The following is a 25,762-nucleotide window of genomic DNA, read 5'->3' on the forward strand; positions in this document are numbered from 1 at the left end:
ATAGAGAGACTATCTTTAATCTGGGCCACCCCAGTATTTTCTAACAATTTAACTTTAGATGTTACTTTTCCCATATCATCTTTCAAATTAACTATTTCCTTTCTTTGTTCTTCTATCTGTAATTTATTCAAATTAACTATACCTGACAATGATTCATTCATTTGTGAAACATTATTAGTAACAGTAGCCAATTTCCATATATTTTTTAGGGTTATGTTATCGGGGGGGGGGGGGGGGGGCAGAGGCCATTACTCTGGCCTCTTTTATTCCCCTTTAACTAACCCTGTCTCCAAAGTCAATAAATGATTACTTATCTGAGTTTCTCCAGAATTTACGCAGTCCCTTCCATTAGGTGGATCACCAAATTCTAGTTGTAGAAAATCTACAGGAATCGATGCTTTCGGTTGTGGAGGAAATGAAGGTCCTTCACCAGGACGAAGAGAAGCAGAAAACTGTTCCCCCAAAGTATCCTCTCTTGGTGATTCGATCCGTCTAACAACGTGGTCATCCATGGGGCCCCTTAGTGTTATTGGAGATATTGGGAAGCTTTTTACTTTCCTTTTCCTCCCCATAAGAACCTTGGGGAGTAATCAGGAAGATTTACCAACTTTTGTCCCAATTAACACTGAAGGAAGGGCGACTTCTCCGGACTAAGCCGCACGCCCCTTCGGAGGCGCGCGGCTTAGGAGGCGCGCCGGATACAGCGGGTGCGCCGTCTGCTGTTTGAATTTATACAGCAGATGCCGGATGATGACGTCAGATGCACCTCTCTCACGGGTCTCGTGAGTCTCAAGGTATTTTTCTCCGGGTCTCAGCGGTCACAGTTAAGTCCTTCCCACAATGGTGACTTTCAGACGGGGGCGTCTCTCTCTCCTTCCTTACGCTCCCCCTAAACCACATGTTGTTTCTAGCATTAAGAAAATGCTTCATAAATCAGATTTTCACACTTTTGTACAGTCTGGAGAAAAATGAGCAGGGGTGAAGAGTATGTGTATCACTGTTCTGACTGAGCATGGCCCCTACGCCGACATCAGAGACGTCGACCTCGACGATGAATGGCCGATGAAGGTCAGGATGGCATAAACAAGGTTTCTTGCCTCCTTAAGGGCTTGAAAAGCAGTGACAGCGTCCAGAGACCACTGTGAAGGGTTGGCTCCTTTTTTAGTCATGGCAGTAAGTGGCGCTGTCAAGGTCGAGTAATTTTTGATGAATGTGCGATAATAATTAGCAAAGCCGAGGAAGCGGCGGAGGGCTTTAATACCAGTAGGCTTAGGCCAGTCTTGTATGCTTCCTGTCTTCTGTGGGTCCATTTGGAAACCTTTGTTGGACACAATGTACCCTAAGAAGGGAACAGACTCCAGGTGGAAAGCACACTTCTCAAGCTTGGCATATAGATCATTCTCCCGCAGCCTCTGCAAGACTTTGATGACATCACTGGAAAAGATGAGGATGTCGTCTAGGTATACGACCACACATTGGTATAACAAATCTCGCAGGTTGTCATTCATCATATTTTGAAATACGGCCGGGGCGTTGCACAGGCCAAATGGCATCACTAAATACTCAAAGTGGCCATCGCGAATATTAAAGGCCGTTTTCCATTCGTCCCCTTGACAAATGCGGACAAGATTGTAAACGCCCTTTAGATCCAACTTTGTGAAGATCTTTGCACCTTGGAGCTGATCAAAACTCCGAAATTAGTGGTAAAGGATACCAATCCTTGATGGTAATTTCGTTCAGACCTCTGTAGTCAATGCAAGGGCGAAGGGATCCATCCTTCTTGCCAACAAAAAAGAATCCGGCTACTGTTGGTGACTTAAAAGGTCTAATGAATCCTTTCTGTAGATTTTCTTGAATATAGGCCGACATGGCCTCAGTCTCTGATAATGAGAGTGGATAAACTCTTCCTCTAGGTGGCTTGTGTCAGGTTTTAGATTGATTGCACAGTCAAATGATCTGTGTGGTGGAAGCACATCAGCTGCTTGTTTGGAAAATACATCTTGAAATGACGTGTACTGCGGCGGTAGACCAGGAGGGGCAGTAGTGGTGACCATACATGGCAATGGGGTTACTTTTTTTTAAGCATCTGTCATGGCAGGTTGTGATAACTCCATTGAAGACCAGTTGAACTGGGGAGAGTGATCTTGTAACCATGGTATGCTAAGCACAATAGGCTGAATAGCTTTCTCGAGGATCAGAAACGTGATAGTCTCAGTTTGCAGGAATCCAGTGCGTAGGCAAATGGGTTGTGTGGTGAGCGAGACTTCTCCTGGCAGTGGCTCTCCATGTATGGAAGAGAGAAGCAGCAGTTTGGGTACTGGTTCGGTAGGAATTCGTAGGTGCTCTACCAATCTTTTAAGAATAAAATTCCCACCTGCACCAGAGAGGCCCAAAGCTGATGGAGACCGGGACAATCAGTGGAGGAGATGGTGCAGTCAGACCTAGGAAGAGTCCTCCGGCGGATCCTAGGTCTGCGTGTTTCCCGGACAGATAGGACAGGTTTGGACTGCATGGCCAGTTTTCCCGCAATACATGCAGAGGCCCATCTTTTTGCGATAGCACCTCTCCTTGGCGGTTAGGTGGCTACGGCTTAATTGCATGGGTTCATCTTCTTCCTCAGGATTGGATAAAGACTGGACTGGAACTGAAGGCAAGGAGCGAGAGCAAGTTCGTCCGGAAGAGTGTTTCTTGAGAGGTTTTACCTCAGCAGATCGCTCTCGTATACGGCGGTCAATCCGTCCAGCGAGGTCAATAAGAGAACTTAACGTGTCAGGCAACTCACGTGCAGCAAGTTCATCTTTTATATGGGAGTTGAGGCCTTCTTAGAAGATAGCTCGTAAGCAACCTGAATCCCATAGGAGTTCAGAAGACAGGGTTTTAAATTCGATCACGTAGTCCGGGAGCGGCTTGGTTCCTTGTTGGAGGTGTAGGAGTACAGAACCGGCTATAGACTGGCAGGCGGGGTCATCAAATACTGACTTGAAGAGATCCAGAAACCCAGGCAAGTCATTCAGGACTGGATCATTGCGTTCCCAAAGAGGTGAAGACCAGGCCAGGGCTTTTCCATCCAACAAGGACAGGATATACATCGTCTTGGTAACAGCAGTAAGGAAGTATGACGGTTGTAAGGAGAAGTGCATATAGCACTGATTTAGAAAGTCCCTACATAACAGGGATTCTCCTGAGAAACGAGTAGGGGCAGGCAAAGGAACTGTAGTATGCCTGGTAACCACTGGGGGTGATGCATTCTGGTCAGTAGTAGAAGAAGTATTCAGTCTGGAGTTCAGCTGATTAAAGGCAGTAGCCAATGTCTCCAAAGTCCTCTGTTGCTCTGAAATCCGTTGGGCCGGGCCAGGCCAGGCCAGGGATGGTCTGTAAGGCTGAGAGCTGAGCCAGGTCCATGGAGTTAGCAATCTGTTATATTTGTGGGCCCTTGGGTCATGGTGAGAGCTGACTCCACCCACAGGGAGGAGCCCTGTGGAGATTCACCATGACAGGTAGGGTCTCAGTGATGGACACAAGAGACAAGAGGTTTTATTATACAGCAGAAGGTAACCCGAGGAGCAGGTTTGTAAACACAGTCCAGAGTAGAAAGACCTATAGATGGATTCTCCGGTAGTGGTCCGCAAAGCGGAGTAACCCAGGGAATACTTCCTCCTGGTAGTTCTTGTGCGTGGTATCTCCGGTAGTGATCCGCAGTGCAGGGTAGGCCGAAGGCTGGTGTTGGAAGTAGGCACAAGGCAGCGTGGATCTGGTAGTGGTCCGCAGAGCGGGGTAACCCGAGGATCCACACAACGTGAAGAAAGGAGGAGAGTAGAGCAGATCTTGTACTCACTCCGAAGTGTAGCAGAGGAGCTACTGTCGTAGTCGCAGTGGAGACCTGAAGCCCGGGAACACTAGAGGGTCGCCCGTAGTAGCAGCGAGAGGTGCTCACTTAGACTGGAGAATGTGAGACTCACAGAGAGGGCTCTCCGAGAAGCGGACAGCCCTGAGTACAGCAAGGCCCCCGAGGAGCGGAGCGGGTACCTGAGTCACTCAGTCTGGCACGCAGGAATAGCGAGGCGAAGTGTCTCTGAGTAGTGGAATTAAGCAAGACGGAATCCTTGCTAACTCGTTGGTTGGAAGGTCCAGTAGGTTTAAATACACGTAGGCAGGTGACGTCATGCAGAGGGGACGCCCCCGAGGTTCCCGCCATGACGTGGATAAGACGGGGCAGGCGCGAGTGTGCGTGCCCTAAGTTACACCAGATTCAAGATGGCGACCAGGATCATCCACGCCGTCCCAGGAATGCCAGGGAGGTCGGCTAGCCAAGGCAGTGGTGGCCATCTTTGCCAGAATCAGAGCTGCAGGGCAAAAAGAGGTGAGCAGCAAAGGTTGCAGCCACCTGCGACCGGGCACAAAACACTGGCTTCCTATACACCAGTGAATCAAATGTAAAATTGGAATGATTACATTTAAATTGATTAATCATGGTCCAACGCTCTTCTCAAATTATATCAACCATCTAGACAGTTAAGATCTTCACAGAGAGGTTTGCTTGACAATTCTTCAGTGAAATCTGCTCATCTCTATGTAACTAGAGACTGTGCCTTTTCTGTGGCGGCTCCAGTTCTGTGGAACTCCTTTCCACTAGACCTACAATTGTGCAATTGTTTGAAAACATTCAGAGAGTTGATAAAAACCTTCTTATTTAGGCAGGCATATATTTAAATCCTATACTTTTCAGCCTATAAATTTCCCCCAAAGGCTATTTATAAAACTTAAGCATAAGAAATATCTAAGAGTTGCAGGGTTCCTTCATGCTTACCTTAATTAGAAGATCAATTAAGCCTCAGGGTCTCCATTGTCCAGTGTTTGTTTTTAATTAATGGTGTATTGGTTAATCCTGAATTTAAATGTTTTTTACTGTACATAGCTTAGGCCATTTAGTGTTGTGATCAATAAATTTTAATAAATGTAAATGAAGCTTCCTTCGGATCCTAGTATGGATTTGCTTATTTTGGTTTCGAGTTTGGTTCCCAAAGGTCTTGAAAATAATTATATTACAGAGAAGGCAGACAAGTTTTTAGTTGAACCATATCCTGTGGAACCCAAGTTTTACATTTTACCAAAGATTTATAAGTCTATGACTGACCCCTTCTAGACATCAAATTGTCACTAGTATTGGCTCCATTTTGGAACCTTTGTCAATCTTTGTTGATAAATATGTTAGTTAGTGGGGGGTTAGGGGTAGGGGAGGAGAGGAGAGGGGAAAAGGGAGGAAAGGTAGGTAAGGGAAAAGGAAAGTTTCCTCCCAGGGAACTGGGCAAAGACCCGATCGCATCGCCACACATACTTTAAAAAAAATCCCCCCTCCTGCACGCATGAGTTGGACCCACCCCTACATGCGCGCACCAATATTAAAATCAGGCGCACATGTGTGTGTGGGTATCGTATTTTATAAAATCTACCCTAAAACGTTTAGGTTCCTAATTTTTGGAGTTAGGCTCCTAAATTGACCCTTTTGAAAATTTACTAGGGATGAGGGCCTAAATTTAGGCCCCTAATTTCAGAAGCCTAAAAGGTGGGTGGCTAAATGGGCTAAGTTAGGGCGGAGAAACAAAATTAGGAGCTTACCACTGATTTTCAGAACGAGGCACAAATTTAGTATCCTAAATCTAGGCAAATAAATAGTAGTCCTAAATTTAGGATCCTAGATCAAACTGGTTATTTTCTTCATGCGCACGTTTAAAATGTGCTCACTTGTATGTGTAAAAGCTGACAAGTCTTAAGGAAAGATAAGCTAATAATGTTCCTCACGTAACTCCTTAAAATTAGAACATATATGCACGCTAAGCTTATTTTAAATAGTACATGTGCACTCGGGTGGACAATTTAAAATTCTAGTGTATGTGTGATCATGCCCACATATGCACTTATGAGAGTGCATGCATGCTTTTTTTAAAGTTACCGTCCTACATATGCGTAATATGTTGTGTTGACGATGCCATTCCCTGGCATCATCATCACCACTTTCACCCTCCACTGCCTGGCATCATCACTTTCTCTTCCCTTCCCTCTCATTCTGCCTTTCTAGCATGAGCAGCACCTTCTTTTCCTCTCCCCTGACATCATCACCTTCTTCCTTTCCCTTTTCTCTCCCACCATCCCTTGGTATCACTAACTTCTACCTCCTCCCTCTGGAATCATCATCACTTTCTTTTCCCCTCCCTCTCCCTCCAACTCTTTGGCACCATCATCATCTTAATTTTCCCTGTACCCTGGAATCATCACTTTCTTCTCTTCCTTCTGCTCCCCCTGGTATTTCATCACCTTCTCTGTCCCTTTACCCAGTCCCTCTAGTCATAAGAACATAAGAAAATGCTATACTGGGTAAGATCAAGGATCCATCAAGCCCAGCATCCTGTTTCCAACAGTGGCCAATCCAGGCCATAAGAACCTGGCAAGTACCCAAAAAATAAGTCTATTCCATGTTACCATTGCTAATGGCAGTGGCTATTCTCTAAGTGAACTTAATAGCAGGTAATGGACTTCTCCTCCAAGAACTTATCCAATCCTTTTTTAAACACAGCTATACTAACTGCACTAACCACATCCTCTGGCAACAAATTCCAGAGTTTAATTGTGCGTTGAGTGAAAAAGAACTTTCTCCAATTAGTTTTAAATGTGCCACACGCTAACTTCATGGAGTGCCCCCTAGTCTTTCTATTATCCGAAAGAGAAAATAACCGATTCACATCTACCCGTTCTAGACCTCTCATGATTTTAAACACCTCTATCATATCCCCTCTCAGCCGTCTCTTCTCCAAGCTGAAAAGACTTAACCTATTTAGTCTTTCCTCATAGGGGAGCTGTTCCATTCTCCTTATCATTTTGGTAGCCCTTCTCTGTACCTTCTCCATCGCAATTATATCTTTTTTGAGATGCGGCAACCAGAATTGTACACAGTATTCAAGGTGCGGTCTCACCATGGAGCGATACAGAGGCATTATATTTTCCGTTTTATTCACCATTCCTTTTCTAATAATTCCCAACATTCTGTTTGCTTTTTTGACTGCCGCTGTTGCGGTCCCGACCGCCCCTCTCCTGATAGGGCCGAGCGGTCGCCGGATTCCGCCCGGTCCAGGTCCCAGTGGGCTCTCTGTCCGCGCGCTTCCCACATGGCGGACGCCATTACGGCCCTGTTCCTCTCCGGCCTCGCGCGCGCGTGAGGACGCCCTTCTTGTGCGCCCAGCTCCCGGAAGCCCGGAACCGCCCTCTCGGTTGACGTCACGCTCGGCTTCCGATATAATCGGCGTTCAGACTTTCCCTAGACGCCTTGCAACAAGGTTCCCAGCTATCTAGTTGCTTCCAGTTGCGTTCCTGTTGTCTTCCTGGTGCCTGCCTTGACTCCGGTTTGCTTCTGACTCCGCTACAGCTCGCTGCCTGCCTTGACTCCGGTTTGCTTCTGACTCCGCTACAGCTCGCTGCCTGCCTTGACTCCGGTTTGCTTCTGACTCTGCTACAGCTCGCTGCCCGCCTCGACTCCGGTTTGCCTCTGACTACAGTCCAGCCCGCAGCCTGCTCATCCCCAGTTTGCTTCTGACGTCGCCGCAGCCTGCGGCCTGCCCGATCTCCACTCTACCTTGCTGCAGCCTGCCGCCAACCCTACCCGAGTTACCACGAACTCATATCCCTGTCTGCCTGCGCTGATTCCAGCGTACCTTCTGGGCCAGTCCCCCTGACCTGGTCTTTCTCTGACTCTCTCTGGCAACACGTGAACCATCTCTGCTGCTGATAGGCCTCCTGCCTTCCTTCCGCCTCAGCCTTTCTGGACTTTCATAGCAGCGCCTGTCCCAAGGGCCCGGGCCCCTATGGGCTCCTCCCGGGGGGGTCCCAGGCTCCGGGTGAAGCCTTGCCAGATTGTGTCTCCGCCTCCCGGCCTGCCCTATCTTCTTCAGTAGGCCGGCTCAAGGGTCCACCATCTACTCTCGCAGCGTCAAGCCGCAACAGCCGCAGCACACTGAACCAACAATTTCAATGTGTTATCTGTTGCTATGCAAACTTTTTCTCTTCTGTTGGCAAACCACAGAGGCTGAAGGGCCTGCATCAGCACTCCTCACTGAAAGGCCTACATTAACACTGTTCGCTGAGTTTGCATAAACATTCTCAGCATTTTGCCTATCTCGTTCTGAACAGACACAAAGTCTGCATGTCTTAAGCTCTTACCCTCTGCCTTAGATACAGTATGATTGTAGCCATAGCTACGTAGGCATGCACGCAGGCAACATGTATCAGCACATAGGATGTATTAGCCAATCATATACTGTATAGTAGTTGCTGTGGAATTCTGTAACTCGATATAATAAAAACAACATCCTGAGTCTGGGATCAAAAAAATCATCAGAGGATGCTTGCTTCCCTAAGACTCCTGTCTGACGTGACTCTTCTTTCCCTGCGCCGCTACATTATCCACTATGATGCCTAGATCTCTTTCTTGGGTTGTAGCACCTGATATGGAACCCAACATTGTGTAATTATAGCATGGGTTATTTTTCCCTATATGCATCACCTTGCACTTATCCACATTAAATTTCATCTGCCATTTGGATGCCCAGTTTTCCAGTCTCACAAGGTCTTCCTGCAATTTATCACAATCTGCTTGTGATTTAACTAATCTGAACAATTTTGTGTCATCTGCAAATCTGATTATCTCACTCGTCGTATTTCTTTCCAGATCATTTATAAATATATTGAAAAGTAAGGGTCCCAATACAGATTCCTGAGGCACTCTACTGTCCACTCCCTTCCACTGAGAAAATTGTCCATTTAATCCTACTCTCTGATTCCTGTCTTTTAGCCAGTCTGCAATCCACGAAAGGACATCGCCACCTATCCCATGACTTTTTACTTTTCCTAGAAGCCTCTCATGAGGAACTTTGTCAAACACCTTCTGAAAGTCCAAGTATACTACATCTACTGGTTCACCTTTATCCACATGTTTATTAACTCCTTCAAAAAAGTGAAGCAAATTTGTGAGGCAAGACTTGCCTTGGGTAAAGCCAAGCTGACTTTGTTCCATTAAACCATGCCTTTCTATATGTTCTGTGATTTTGATGTTTAGAACACTTTCCACTATTTTTCCTGGAACTGAAGTCAGGCTAACTGGTCTGTAGTTTCCCGAATCGCTCCTGGAGCCCTTTTTAAATATTGGGGTTACATTTGCTATCCTCCAGTCTTCAGGTACAATGGATGATTTTAATGATAGGTTACAAATTTTTACTAATAGGTCTGGAATTTCATTTTTTAGTTCCTTCAGAACTCTGGGGTGTATACCATCCGGTCCAGGTGATTTACTACTCTTCAGTTTGTCAATCAGGTCTACCACATCTTCTAGGTTCACCGTGATTTGATTCAGTCCATCTGAATCATTACCCATGAAAACCTTCTCCATTACGGGTACCTCCCCAACATCCTCTTCAGTAAACACCGAAGCAAAGAAATCATTTAATCTTTCTGCGATGGCCTTATCTTCTTTAAGTGCCCCTTTAATCCCTCGATCATCTAACGGTCCAAATGACTCCCTCACAGGCTTTCTGCTTCAGATATATTTTAAAAAGTCCTTGTCATCATGACCTTCCCTCTTTTCCTCCCTCTAGGATCATCACCTTCCCTTCCCTCTCCCTCCGACACAATGTGGCACATTCATATCTCTCCCCCCCCCCCCCCCCCCCGGAACATTCAGCTGTTGCTTCTTCCTGTCCCTTCCCTCCCCAGAGCCAGCAGAAGTCTCAGCAGCACTTATCTACTGCTGCTTCCTCCTCTGCCAGCTTGCCTCTGCAATGATAACAGCACGAGGCCAACATATCCGGCAAGAGAGAGATAACAGAGTTAAGCAGCAGCAGCAGAAGCAGACAGGCGCTGCTCTCTGACCCCCCCTCTACTGGCAGGAGGACATTCTGAGGCAGGAACGAAAGAAACCACAAAGACTGCCAGCGGCTCAACTTTTCATACCTGGCTCTTCTTGCAGCACCCTGGTTGGGAAACACTGGCATAGACTAAGGGTGGGCACCTTTTTATCCTGGGCAATATGTGACCATTATGACTTTTTCTTTTTGCTTCCTATCATACTTCAATAGTAGTAGTCACCTAGCTGATATTTATTTAGATATTATGCAACAGGATCACCATGTGCAGGTACTTAGCAAGACTTGGTGAGAGACACTCCATTTACTCTATCTGATTTTTCTCTGATCACTAGACCCCCCTCCTGTGTGATATTACCTATGTTCTACTTTTGGAAGCTTTCTCAGCAAAATGCAATTATGACATTTAGGTCAATGAACTGCTGCTGATAAGACTAGCAAAAGTACCATCTCACTGAAAATGCATATTTCCTAATATAACTTTTCTAAGGACATTGTCTCAGACAGAGGTCCACGGTTCGTTGCTAGATATTGGCGTGCTCTTTGCCGCTAATTCGGTATTAATATCAGCCTAACAATTGCCTATCATCCCTAACTAATGGACAAGCCGAACAAATGAATCGCTCCTTGAAGGCCTTCCTGTGTGCAGGGGCGGATTGAGGGAAATAGTGGCCCGGGGGATTTTTCTCCATACTGGCCCATGGATACCCAATTACATATACAATATAATTTACATATATAATTTACATATATATGTACACACCCCTATATTTCGGCATGGTCCTCCCGCATCAACACAGTACTATTTGCCAAAACTCAAAGAATAACAACCCCACCTATGAAAAAGAATACCACAAATATTACACCAGAATCTAAAATATCAATACACCTCCTATCAGGAAAACAGAACAGGCCAAGCTACTACAGATCCCTACAGAGAAACCACATGCTAAAAGAATGCTTCATCTCAGTCTTTGCATGCAGAACACAAACTCTCACCAAATACAGAATAAAGCCACATAAAGTATAAATAGAAATGTGCAGACAAAAACTAAACTGTAAAACGTATCACGCCAGACTCTATACAGTGCAACAATGGAAAAACAAAAATGTCACCATTCCTCATGAAACAATCAATAAAATCAAGATATATAAATCATGAATGATAATTATAAAATCATACTAATAAAATAATTTCAAAACAGCTGATGAATAGAATGTCCAATAATTAAAGACTCAAGCAAATTTTGAAACCTTTACCAAACACCAATAAAATATTTCAAACAGCAGACACATCACATACTACCCAATAATTAAAATGGTAGTCAATCAAGAAAAATGAACTTAAAAGCCACCTTTATTTACCCTCTCCAGCAGTTCTCCTATTCCTTTCCCTTGCAGGCCACACCAGAAGCAGCAGTAGCAGCTGAAGCTGTCCTCACAGTCCTCTTCCTTAGGGACCACAACAGTCTCTTCTCTCTCTCTCTCACACACACACACCAGTCATACCCTCAAGACCAGTTTCTATCTCTCACACACCAATCATCTCCCCAACCAGTCTCTCTCTCTCTCTCACACACACACAAACACACACATACCAGTCATCTCCCTGATCAGTCTCACACATACACACGTCACCTCTCTGGCCAGTCTCTCTCAATCACACAATGCTCTCGCTCCCTCTTACACACAGGATTTCAATCACACACATGTTCTCTCTATTTCACTTACACACAAGCTCTCAATCACACACATGTTCCATCTCACTTACAAACAGGCTCAATCACACACATGCCTTCTCTCACAGCCACAAGCAAGTCAAAAACATGTTCCATCTCTCTTGCACACACACAAGCACCCTCCCTGACTCACATATGCACCACACACATACAGAAGCACCCTCCCTGTCTCACATACACATTACACTCTCACAGAATCACCTTGCTTTCAGACTTGCAGCATTTTTCACTTTTACTAAAAGTGAAAGTGATGATCCCAACCATTAAATAAGAAAACCACATTCCTATTAGAAGGCGAAATGACACCCTTCCTTCAGGTTCTGTCCTCCCAAGGGACAGCCACCCACACCGTACAGCTTCTCTTGTTTTACACTTTCAGGCAATAAAGCAAGTGTCTTTCTTCAAACTATCAGTCATATGATTATTCATGTGGGAGATATGGAACCAAAAGACATCCTTAGTCAACTTCCCTTTTAAATGGGAAGATTCCAGTCTTAGTCATTTAAAAATATACATTTTCTAAAGGCTTAAAAAAAAATAGCAAAACTGTTTCAGACTGGAACTATTCTAGTCTTCATGCTTAAATTATGCTTCAAAAAAAAAACCAAACCCCACCTGGCATCAGTATCTTAAATTTGTGATTTTGCTGAGATGAACATTTTAAATATTTTAATTTTTTTTTTCCTTTAGTATTTGTCTCTACCCACTTTGCTAAATTTTATTTTCCAAAAGAGGGATGCTTAAAATTCAGTAATTTCATCTTTCATCCAACTTTTCAAAAGTTGTGCTACCAGCACAAAAGTTGAGGTATATGTACTTAACCAGACTTTCTAGCCAGGGAGGAATTCAGGAGCCGAGCGATGTCGACTGTCAGCAGTTCTCTTGGCCTGGGAACTGGCCTGACATAAGCGTAGATTCGTCTGCTCCCATAAAGTCTTGATTTTAATTTCTTCGGCCCCCCCGACTTGGTCTCTGGCAGCAGCCGAAGATAGGGGAGCCGAAGATAGGGGGGGGCCGAAGAAATTAAAACGATGGCGCCCATCTTCTTTTCTTTGGCCTCCGCCGCCGCTGGCCTTGATTTTAATTTCTTCGGCCCCCGCCGGAGACCAAGCCGGGGGAGCTGAAGAAATTAAAATCGAGGTCGGCGGGGGCCAAAGAAGTGATCATGGCGGAGGCCGAAGAAAAGAAGATGGGCGCCGCCCAGCCAGCCCCCGCTTGAGGCTGGCTGGGAAGTGCCCATCTTCTTTTCTTCGGCCTCCGCTGCCACCGGCCTCAATTTTAATTTATTCGGCCCCCACCTGCTTGGTCTCCCATGGGGGCTGGCTGATCTTCTTTTCTTCGGCCTCCGTTGGCCTCGTTTTTTATTTCTTCGGCCCAGGCTGGCTGATCTTCTTTTCTTCGGCCTCGATTTTTATTTCTTCGGCCCCCGCTGGCTTGGTCTCAGGTGGGGGCTGGCTGGGAGGCACTGACGCTGGGCTGAGGAAGAGCCACGCGGTCGAGACCACGTGACCAGCTAGACCGGCCCACCGGGGAAAGCCCGATCCCCCGATAGGTCAATCCGCCCCTGCCTGCGTGCTTACATCAATGACCACCAAGACAATTGGGCCGAATTCTTATCCTGGGCGGAGTTTTCTCACAACTCCCATATTGCCACTGCTACAAACACATCACCATTCTCTATTGTCTATGGAAAACAATCACGACCACCACTGCCCGTACCTCTATCAGTGCCGCCCCTGTGTCACAGGCTACTGCGGATGCCCTCAAGACTTTATGGGAGCAGACGAATCTACGCTTACGTCAGGCCAGTTCCCGGGCCAAGAGAACTGCTGACAGTCGACATCGCTCGGCTCCTGAATTCCTCCCTGACTAGAAAGTCTGGTTAAGTACTCGGTATATCCAACTTCGAATAGCATCCAAAAGGTTCACTCCAAGGTATATTGGGTCTTTTATGGTCACCTGTGCATTGGACCCATTACATATCAGCTTCGGCTACCTCCTACGCTGGGAATACATAATACATTCCATTATTACGGATCTGAAGAAAATTTGTGAGAACCAGCTCAGAACATCCTGGACAAAAAACTCTCCTCCTGAATTATCATCATGCCCATCCGGGCAAACCCCGACCTCCAAGAGGGGGGCGTAAAGGGGGGGGGGGGGGTACTGTTACGCGTGCCGGCCATGACAGACCCGTGGCACGGCCCTCTCACTTTTTCTAAAAGATTCCAGCCTCTGGTTCCTCCTCGCTGGTGGCGGTGGGCCGCCAGCTCCGTCCTCAGGCCTCCCCTGGTGCCTCCGGTCCTGTTGCAGCTTCCAGCGTTCCCGGTCCTGATGCCACTACTCATCGGGCCTCTCCGCATGGCCCGCAGAGAGACACCACCACTCGCTCCACGCCCCTTATGAACCTCGCCGCGGCCCCGGATGATGACGTCAACCTCCGCATAGTACTTAAGCTCAGGCCCCACTCCATAGCGTTGCCTTTGCAACAGGTCTCCTCGCTACTCGAGTACTCGTTGCTGCTAGAGATTCGTCTCTACTCCTCATCGTTCCTGGTTCCTGTTTTTCTTGTTCCTGTCCTGCTTATGCTTCAGATTAAAGCATAAGCAGGACAGGACTACGCTACAGCCTATCTCCAGACCCAGACCTCTGCTTTGCCTGAACACATAATGCCTATCTCCAGACCCAGGCCTCCGCTTCAACCGACTATGCTATTGATTTCTCCATGATTTGACCTCTGCCTTGATTGACTACGCTACAGACTGTCTCCATGATCAGACATCAGCATTGCTTGCCACAACCCATGGACTGCCACCGGCCCTGACGCAAGCCTACCATTGGACGCCTGCCTACTCCCTGGACGTGGACTTACTAGGCTTCAGCCTGTCTTTGCTCGAGCGCCCCCAGTCTGCCTTTGTCTCATTGGCGCTCGAGTTTCCAGAACCTTACCCAGTCCAGAGTAGGACTACTCCATCCCTCGTCTGCTGTCTCTGGGCTGAACCAGCTTCTCTTACTATCCTACCTCGAGGCCCACCTAAGTCCTACCGACCCCGTACCCAAGAGGGCTGGTATAGGTGAAGCTCCAGTGGCCTCTGACTAACAGCCCACTCCACCTGCTGATGGTGGGGACCCGTAGGTCCTTGCCTATGGGTTGCATCAACCCCACCGGGCCCAAGGGTCCACCTCCGACGCAACAGAGCATGGGTAGGTTAAAGATGAGTTACCCACATTCTCATGCTGCAGGAGCCTTTGATTGTTGTGGAGTCACCAATTGAAGTGTGGATGGAATTCATATTTGAGGAAGAATAGGGCTCTCTGAGTTGCATTATTATAAGTGAACTCTATTGTAAACAGTAGAGTTATTCAGATATTTTGGTTAAAACTACAAAATCATCTTAGATACTGTTCCAGAATCTGGTTAGCATGAACATAAGAACATAAGAAATTGCCATGCCATGCAAGGGTCCATCAAGCCCAGCATCCTGTTTCCAACAGAGGCCAAACCAGGTCACAAGAACCTGGCAATTACCCAAACACTAAGAAGATCCCATGCTACTGATGCAATTAATAGCAGTGGCTATTCCCTAAGTAAACTTGATTAATAGCAGTTAATGGACTTCTCCTCCAAGAACTTATCCAAACCTTCTTTGAACCCAGCTACACTAACTGCACTAACCATATCCTCTGGCAACAAATTCCAGAGCTTTATTGTGCATTGAGTGAAAAAGAATTTTCTCTGATTAGTCTTAAATGTGCTACTTGCTAACTTCATGGAATGCCCCCCAGACCTTCTATTATTTGAAAGTGTAAATAACCGATTCACATCTACTCGTTCAAGACCTCTCATGATCTTAAAGACCTCTATCATATCCCCCTCAGCCATCTCTTCTCCAAGCTGAACAGCCCTAACCTCTTCAGCCTTTCCTCATAGGGGAGCTGTTCCATCCCCTTTATCATTTTGGTTGCCCTTCTCTGTACTTTCTCCATTGCAACTATATCTTTTTTTAGATGCAGCAACCAGAATTGTACACAGAATTCAAGGTGCGGTCTCACCATGGAGCGATACAGAGGTATTATGACATTTTCCGTTTTATTAACCATTCCCTTCCTAATAATTCCTACCATTCTGATTGTTTTTTTGACTGCTGCAGCACCCTGAGCTGACGATTTTAAAGTATTATCCACTATGATGCCTAGATCTTTTTCTTGGGTGATAGCTCCTAATATGGAACCTAACATCATGTAACTACAGCAAGAGTTATTTTTCCCTATATGCAACACCTTGCACTTGTCCACATTAATTTTCATCTGCCATTCGGATGCCCAATCTTCCAGTCTTGCAAGGTCCTCCTGTAATGTATCACAATCCGCTTGTGATTTAACTACTCTGAATAATTTTGTATCATCCACAAATTTGATAACCTCACTCGTCATATTCTGTTCCAGATCATTTATATATATATTGAAAAGCACCGGTCCAAGTACAGATCCCTGAGGCACTCCACTGTTTACCCTTTTCCACTGAGAAAATTGACCATTTAATCCTACTCTCTGTTTCCTGTCTTTTAACCAGTTTGTAATCCACGAAAGGTCGTCTCCTCCTAACCCATGCCTTTTTAGTTTTCTTAGAAGCTTCTCATGAGGGACTTTGTCAAAAGCCTTCTGAAAATCCAAATATACTACATCTACTGGTTCACCTTTATCCACATGTTTATTAATCCCATGCTTTGATGTCTGTTTCTGATTGGGAATTACCCACATTCTCCACCAGAAGTCCATGTAGTCATATCACTTCATGAACAGATTTTAATATTTATGAAAGGGAAATCCCATGGGCAGAACTAAGTGTGAGTAGATCCTTGTAATGGGAGTAATTCCACAGTGAAGTCCATTGAAACTGACTCTCAAGATTGAGAGAGAATTGATAACTGCATCAAACATCATTGGAATTTGGTTAGTGGCAAGCACAGATTTCACATCTGAGTCCAAGATTGGCCACTAGGATGAACGGTTGGTAAAACCTTCAGTTTATGTGTTTCAAAATAGCTAGCTAGTAAAGAATAGTGAGCCAGATACAGATCCTCCAGTCTTAAGGAACCATCAGGACATATAAACAGTCCATGTAGTGCAGGCACTTATCATGGCAAGACAGGTCTCTGTGTTGTTCAGAAATCTATGTCAAATCTTTGTTGAACCACAAAGGGATTTGACATAGATATCACTCCAATTGTATGGTCAACTCTGATGGCACCCATAGCAAATTTCTCAGGTTTGAGTACTAAGCTAAGAAAAGCAATATTCACTAGATCTTCATCCTTCTGAGATATATCCACCTTACTGTTTTGAGGGCCTGGGTACAAGACAAAATGACTGTAAATTAAGAAACGAACAAAGGGATTAAAAAATTCAGTTATTAAATGTTCTAGATATTCTAGTCTGTCAAAAGTTATATTAGACAAATAATCCAAGAAATTGTGCAGGATAAATTAAATGTCCACGCAAGACTCGATGGTGATCATTTATATTTACTTAATACGGCAACTCCACAGTATTTTCATAAAACAATCTTGTATACGAGTGGGTCCCTCAACACGGACCCATGTTTCGCCGCAAGGCTGCATCAGGAGGGACAAAGGAAACTTTATCGATTCTGAGAAAATAAATACCAAAAATTCTGCGTGGACTCAAATACAGATGGGAACAAAATATCTTAAACAACAACATAAAATAACATTAAAGCGTTCCTGTGATGTTTTCAACATGGAAGATAGGAGTGCAATGGTAACATGCATCAGATGTCCATTTAACATGACAAAATTGGCATGAAATTCAACAGCCAATCAAAAGAGGTAAGGACATGATGGACGTGAAAGAGAACTAATACAGAAATTGCAGGTAAGGGAACCTGAAAAAGAACTGTGCAAGGTTATGTGAAATAACGCCATTCAATTTCCTTGTTCAAACCCCCATTACACTCTACCTCTTGGAGGTCGTGGTTTGCCCGGATGGGCACGATGATAATTCAGGAGGAGAGTTTTGTCCAGGATGTTCTGAGCTGGTTCCCACGAATTTTCTTCAGGTCCGTAATCCTCCCAAGAAAGGATGTATTCCCACCAGCAGCCCCTACGGCGGACGTCGAGGACTTCGTGTACCTTGTACGTCATATCGGTTCAGGAGTCTTCCGGGCAGGCCAGGATAGGACCACAGGTTTTAAAAGTGATAATGGAATGTATTATGTATTCCCAGCATAGGAGGCAGCCGAAATGGATATATAATGGGTCCAATGCGTCAGGTGACCACAAAAGGCCCAATATACCTTGGAGTGATCCTTTGGGATGGTATTCAAAGTCGGATATACCGAGTACTTAACCAGACTTTCTGGCCAGGGAGGAATTCAGGAGACGAGCGATGTTGACTGTCAGCAGTTCTCTTGGCCCAGGAAGCGGCCTGACGTAAGCGTAGATTTGTCTGCTCCCATAAAGTCTTGAGGGCATCCGCAGTAGCTTGTGCCACAGGGGACGGCACTGATAGAGGTATGGGCAGCGTGGTCATGGTTGTTTTCCATAGACAATAGAGAACAGTGATGTGCTGATGTAAACAAGACCACTTCTGAAAGGCTTCTTTAAGACGGAGGAAGGCTGTGACGGCCTCCGAGTCCAATTTCGCGTATCTCGCCCTTTGCGAGTTAAGGCCGTCAAAGGTGCAGCCAGAGTCATGTAATGTGGGATGAAGTGACAATAGTAGTTAAGGAATCCCAGGAAATGCTGGAGAGCTTTAAGGCCCACGGGCTGGAACCAGTCCGGATTCCCTTTAAGTTGGCTGGGTCCATGAGGAACCCTCGTTGAGAAATAATATAACCGAGGAAAGGCAGGCTGGTTTTTTCAAACAAGCATTTGTCCAATTTTGCAAACAGCTGGTTCTCGCGAAGGCGTTGGAGGACGGTACGGACATCAGTGCAGTGGGTGTCCAGGTCTTTGGAAAAGACAAGGATATCGTCCAAGTAAGCCACTACTTTGGTATTCAGCAAATCTCTAAAAATTTTGTTCATCATTCGTTGGAATACTGCGGGCACATTACAGAGTCCGAAAGGTATCACCAGATATTCGTAGTGCCCGTCCTGGGTGTTAAAGGCGGTCTTCCAGATGTCATCGGGACAGATTCGTACCAGGTTATACGCTCCGTGTAGATCCAGCTTTGTAAATATGGATGCTCCCTGAAGACGATTGAATAGTTCGGAGATTAGTGGCAAGGGATACTTGTCCTTACGAGTGATGGCATTTAGGCTGCGGTGGTTAATACACGGCCTAAGTGACCCATCTTTCTTGGTCACAAAAAAGAATCCCGCCCAGGCAGGAGAAGTAGAGGGGCAGATGGATGTATTCCGTCATAGCCCTAGTCTCGGGCTGAGACAGAGTGTAGGTGCGTCCTTGAGGAGGCGTGGTCCCTGGAAGGAGATCAATAGGGCAACTGAACCTCCGAAGAGGTGGAAGAAGGTCTGCTTTTTGCTTGGAGAACACGTCCTCGAAGACTGATTAGGGGGCAAGTATGCCAGCCAAAGGAATTACGGATGGAGGTACCACTTTCTGAAGACAAGACTGGTGGCAGGTGGGACCCCACTCCACCAGTTGCAACGAACCCCAATTAAACTGGGGAGAGTGCTTCTGTAGCCAGGGGAGTCCAAGCACTACCGGGTGGATGGATTTCTCCAACACTAATGGTTCGAGTTCCTTGGTGTGTAGAGCGCCGGTGCGCAACTGGACGGGTTCCGTAGTCAGAGAGATTTGGCCAGGTAACGGCTCTCCATAAATTGATGCGATGCATAAGGAGGTCTCGCGTGAACGGGTCTTTATACCCAGGAGCTAGACAAGGTCCTTGAGAATAAAGTTACGTCTTGCTCCAAAATCTACCAGAGCAAGCACAGGAAAGGACCTGGAGTCCCAAATCAAGGTAATTGGTACAGATAGCTGGGGGGCCGGAGAGGTTGCGCACAAGTTCAGGACCCCTATTGAACTCGGGCCGGGAAGATTCCTGGACAGATAGGACAAGTCTGTAGATGGTGGCCAGGTGCTCCGCAATACAGACACAGACCAGTATGTCTCTTCGGGAGGCGTTCTTCCAGTGTCAGCCGCCCTCAACCCAACTGCATGGGTTCTTCCGTCTTAGCCACCAAAGTGTCCCTGCTTGGGGCAGGGTCGGTAGTTGGTGGCGAACGGGACCGAACCCGAGAAGGCTTCTTGGGCATCCAAATCTCCTGGTGACGCTCTTCGAGACGGTGGTCGATTCAGCCTGTCAAGTTTATAAAGTCCTCCAGAGAAAAAGGGAGCTCCCTTGCAGCCAGCTCATCCTTCAGCTGTGAGGAAAGTTCATCCAAGTAAATAGCTCGTAGGCAGTCTTTCTGCCAGGCGAGCTCCGTAGCCAAAGTCCTGAACTCGATGGTATAGTTGAAGAGACTTCTTTGACCTTGGCGGAAGTGTAGTAGGCTGGTGCTTGCCACGGCGTGCCACCTGGGATCATCGAAGGTCCGTCGAAACACAGTCACAAACTGAGACAGTTCCTTCAACAAGGAATCCGAGCGTTCCCACAGGGGGGAAGCCCAGGCCAGCATCTTCCCTTCGAGAAGGGATAGAATGAAGGTGACTTTGGTCAGTTCGTCCTGGAAGACGGAGGGATGCAGAGCGAATTGCATATAGCATTGGTTAATGAACCCTCTGCAGAGTCTGGAGTCACCGTTGAAACGCGGGGGTGCTGGTAGGGCCAACAAAGCTCAAGGCATCGATGGAGATGGCTGTGGATGAGGAGGAGTCGGAGTAGAAGCTGGATTATTAGAAAGGGCATCAAGCCAGGCATGAAGGCGATCCATGGAGGAGGCCAATGCCTCAAGAAACTGCTGCTGTTCTTGTACCTTGGATGCCAGAACTGGGATGGCCTGGAGGGCACGCGGTTTCACAGAGTCCATGGCCTTTGCAACATGTTGCGTCAGAGGTGGACCCTTGGGCCGAGGTGGGATTGATGCAACTATTGCGTCCGTTGATGCTAGACAGCTTCGCCCCGTTTACCTCACCTTATTCACAGCTCCTCCCGCTTACCTTGGAAAGATGGCTACTGCAGCGTCATCAAGCCGACCTCTCCAGCGTCCCCGAAACGGCTATGGTGCAGCCTCCCGCCATTGCTCCTCCCAGGTACTTACTAGGGTGCGCGCGCGCAACCCACGTCTTAGAACCACCCTTGGCACGAACCTAGAGGGCGTTCCCTCAAGCTGACATCATGCCATCTGGGTATATTACCTTCACTAATTTGCTAGCTCGTTGAGTTAGCAAGGACTCAAATTCATTCTTGTCTACGCTACTCATGATAAAATCAATACATACATAGTTAATGTTGTGGGTGTGGACCCTTGGACAAAGGGGGAGTTGACGCAATCTGCAGGGTGAAACCCTGCAGATTGCGTCAAGGGTGAAACCCAGCAGATCCCCATTGTCAGCTGGTGGAATCGGACTAGACAGAGGCCCATGTTCCCCTTAGGTTGAACTCTCGGGTGCCAAGGCTGGCAGGTCTTGGGTGGGGGCCTCTGCTGATAAAGAGGAGATCCATGGGTGATGCCAAGGCAGACTTGGGTCATAGCAGGCAACATGCAAGAGAAGTCAGCAGTCAGGCAGTGATCTGTGGCAGGCAGCATTCAAGAGAAGTCCAGTAAGAAAGCTGAGATCAATACTGGGAATCCGTTCAAGGGAAGGCGGGACGAATAGGCAGGTCAAGAAGATGAGGAACAACACAGGAGGTAAAGCACACTGAAGAACTTAAGACAGACCAAAAAAGCTGATGGATGAGATGAACACCACAAAGACCAGGGACAAGACACTGGAACAGAAAGCAGGACAGAAAACCAAGAACTGAAGACAGGAACGAAAACCAGGCCCTGAAGACAGGAACTCAGGAATGCTGACAGAAATACTATGGCAACTCACACTACAAAGGTTGTGGGAGACCTGTTGCTGAGGCATCGGATGGATGTTTGCCCTGGCCTTATCTAGGCCAGAGGAGATGACGTCATCTGGGGGCACTTGGCGGGATTTCCTACCGCTGCCCTTTAAAACTGGAGAAGCTGGCGCACGCACGCCCTAGGAGTAGCAGGGCTCAGTGGTGATGGCTACATTCTGCCGTGCTGTACTTCAGCAGTGTCCTGCCATGTTTGAAGGAGAGGCAGGCTTGCAGCAACCCGCCAAGGAGGAAGGCCCGACCCGAGGGTAAGTGCAGCAGTCTGAGGGAGGAGCCCCTGGACCACCAAATGCAAAAATTAATTTTTAGGGGTAGGGAGTTCCACAGTGTTGGACCAGAAATTGAAAAGGTCTGTTCTCTAGTGCAGTCAAGATGGGTGTGACGTGATGAAGGGATATCGAGTAAAGCAAACGTTGCTTACCTGTAACAGGTGTTCTCACAGGACAGCAGGATGTTAGTAATCACATATGGGTGACATCATAGGATGGAGCCCAATCACGGAACACTTTTGTCAAAGTTTCTAAAACTTTGACTGGCACCTACTGGGCATGCCCAGGATAGCACTAACCCTGCAACCAGCAGGGGTCCCCCTTCAGTCTTGTTTAAAAGCTATAGTAAGTGCCAAAAAATAAAATAAGAAAACGTAACGAACCCAACACCGCGGGGTGGCGGGCGGGTTTCATGAGGACTAACATCCTGCTGTCCTGTGAGAACACCTGTTACAGGTAAGCAACTTTTGCTTTCTCACAGGATAAGCAGGATGGTAGTCCTCACATATGGGTGAGTACCGAGTTGAGGATGCCTGAGAATGCACCTAATGTACCCAAAGACTTGCAACAGGCACAACAACTGGGGTGGAATTTGGTAGAGGGCATCCTGAACCCTAACGGGTAGGTGGAAGGGTGTTGGTACATCAAGTTGCAAATAGGTTGCGCAAGACAGATTGGCCGAAGATGGAATCTTATCTTCCAGCCTTGTCTAAACAATAGTGGGCTGTAAAGGTATGGAGAGAACTCCAGGTAGCAGCCCTACAAATATCAGGGAGTGGCACCGAGCATAGGTGCGCTACTGAAGTTGCCATGGCCCTGACAGAGTGTGCTTTAACTCGGTCCTGAAGTGGAATGCCTGCTTGCTGATAGCAAAAATATATGCAGTCCGCTAACCAGGAGGAGAGAGTCTGCTTTCCCACAGGTTGACCCAATCTAGTGGAATGGAAAGAAACAAACAGTTGAGTGCTTTTCATGTGGGCAGCTGTATGGTCTAGATAGCATGCTAGAGCCCGTTTACAGTCAAGAGTATGTAGAGCCTGTTCTCCTGGATTAGAATGGGGCCTGGGAAAGAAGGTGGGTAGTATAATGGATTGATTAATGTGAAACTCCGATACTACCTTAGGCAAGAACTTAGGGTGAGTGCGGAGTACTACCAGGTCGTGCAGAAGTTTAATGTAAGATGGATAGGTAACTAGGACCTGTAACTCACCAACTCTGCGAGCAGATGTGATTGCTAAAAGAAAAATCATTTTCCATGTGAGATAGCGAGGATCACAGGATTGGAGAGGCTCGAATGGTGGATTCATGAGCCGACCCAAAACCAAGTTGAGGGCCCAAGAAGGGGCTGGAGGGTGCAGTGGAGGTTTGAGGTGGAGCAAGCCCTTCAGAAAACATGTTACAAGGTGTTGTACTGAAATGGGAACATCTCCGACACCTTTATGGAAGGCAGCTACCGCACTGACATGCATTTTGATGGAAGACGTTTTTAGACCTGATTCTGACAAGTGCCAGAGATAGTCTAGAAACTTCGTGGTGGAACAAGTAAAAGGATCAAGGGACAGTGAGGAACACCAGGACTTAAACCTGTTCCATTTGTAAAAATAAGATTTTCTCGTGGAAGGCTTTTGCGAAGCAATCAGAACATGGGAAACTGGCTCCGAAAGGTTGAGAGGCTGAAGAATTAACCTTTCAACATCCAGGCAGTCTTGGACAAGGCCTGAAGATTGGGGTGGCGTGGGCACCCGTCGTTCTGAGTGATCAGAAGCAGGTCCTTCCGCAGTGGAATGTGCCTGCGAATGGAGAGGTCCTGAAGAATCGGAAACCACACTTGGCGTGGCCAGTGAGGTGCTATCAGGATCATGCTTCCCTTGCCCTGACGTAGCTTCACGAGAGTCTTCGAGAGAAGTGGAAATGGAGGGAATGCATATAGGAGACCGGTTGCCCATGAGAGGGAAAAAGCATCTCTTGGTTGTGGGTGTTGGATGCGAGTGAGGGAGCAAAAGTTCTCTACTTTGAGGTTTTGAGGTGACGCAAAGAGGTCTATGTGGGGATACCCCCAATGTTGGAATATGTTGTCCGCTACTGTGGGGTTGAGAGACCACTCGTGCGGCTGAAAGGTGCGACTCAGCTTGTCTGCCAACACACGTCTCCCGGCAAGTAGTTGGCCTTGAGGCACATCAAGTGGGAAAGGGCCTCCTCCCATATCGGTGCAGCTTCCTGACACAGGAGGCAGGAGCCCGTTCCTCCTTGTTTGTTGAGGTACTACATGGCTACCTGGTTGTCTGTCTGAATCAGGATGACCTGGTTGGAAAGGCGATCCTGAAACATCCTGAGAGCATATCTGATTGCTCGCAGCTCCAGGAAATTGATTTGGTGTTTGGCTTCCTCTGGAGACAAGGACCCTTGAGTTTGTAGATTGGCAACATGTGCTCCACAGCCGATGTTGGAGGCATCTGTTCTAAGGGTTATTTGAGGATCTGGAGCTTGGAAAAGAAGGCCTTGGAGGAGATTGGCTTGATTTTCCCACCAAGCCAGGGATAGACAAAGTGGGTTGGTGATGTGGACAATGGTTGACAGTGGTTGAGATGACTGAATCCACTGTCACCTTAGAGCCCACTGCATGACTCATGACAAGACGAGCCATGGGAGTGATATGTACTGAGGACACCATATGTCCTAGAAGAACTAGGAAGCGATGTGCAGTCGAGCTTTGTCGAGACTGTAGCTGATGGGCGAGAGAAGAGATAGTGAGGGCTCTTTCTTGAGGAAGAAATGCTTTTGCTTTGAGGGTGTCCAAGTCTGCTCCTATGAACCACAGGGTTTGTGATGGGACCAAGCTGGACTTTGGACAATTAATGAGAAACCCTAGGGAGATCTAGGGCAGCTTGCTTGGTAGGAGACCTGATCAACCAGTCGTTGAGGTAGGGGTAGATGTCGACACCTTGAGTCCTGATGAATGCTGCTACAACTACGAGGCACTTGGTGAAGACTCGTGGTGCAGATGCTAGGCCGAAAGGAAGCACTCGATATTGATAGTGCTTTGGGCCTACCAGGAATCGTAGAAATTTGTGATGAGATGGAGTTATTGCATTGTGAGTGTAGGCGTCCTGGAGATCTAGAGAGCAGAGCCAGTCTTCCCTTTGCAGAAGGGGAAGGAGGGAACCCAAGCTTACCATCTTGAACTTTTCTCTTTGTAGGTACTTGTTTAAGGCATGAAGGTCTAGTATCGGGCGAATGCCACCTAACATTTTTGGGATGAGAAAGTACCGGGAATAGAAGCCAGGGCCCTGTTGAGAGTAGGGCACTGGTTCTATTGCTCTGGACTGGAGGAGGAAGGAGACCTCCTGATCCAGGAGTGGTAAATGGTCAGCTGTTCCCCATGTCAGCCGAGGTGGGGAGTCCAGTGGAATGGCAAGAAAGTTCAGATGATAACCTTGAGTGATTATGGCTAGAACCCACTGGTCTGTGGTGACTGTGTGCCAGATGTCACTGAAGTGGCACAATTGACCTCCCACTGGTACATGCATTAGTGGAGGCTGAATGCTGCTCTCCAGAAAAGAGTCAAAAACCAGATGCTGGACCTGGTTGAGGAGTTGTTTGCGTCTTTTGCCTGCGAAGTTGTCTGGATTGGCCTTTCTGGTAAGGCTTAGTAGAGCGACCTTTGGACAGAGGAGGATAAGATTTCCTTTGGCGGTAAAAGGACTTTTTGGGCTCCTTCCTGAATGTTTGCTTAGCAGGATATTCAGAAGGCAAGAAGGAGAGTTGGCAAAGAGTCTCATGGTGATCCTTGAGCTGTGCCACTGCTTTTTGTATTTGCTCACCAAAAAGATTATCTTCAGTACAAGGCAAGTCA

The 25,762-nt window shown here is 47.0% G+C and overlaps 1 protein-coding gene across 1 annotated transcript in view; it reads right to left on the reverse strand.

Annotated features, from left to right (window-relative positions):
• The window catches only part of PPP1R42 (protein phosphatase 1 regulatory subunit 42), a 231,902-nt gene that overhangs the window by 72,993 nt on the left and 133,147 nt on the right, over nucleotides 1-25,762 (reverse strand).

The sequence above is a fragment of the Rhinatrema bivittatum genome, chromosome 2 (genome assembly GCF_901001135.1).
Source record: "Rhinatrema bivittatum chromosome 2, aRhiBiv1.1, whole genome shotgun sequence".
NCBI lineage: Eukaryota > Metazoa > Chordata > Amphibia > Gymnophiona > Rhinatrematidae > Rhinatrema > Rhinatrema bivittatum.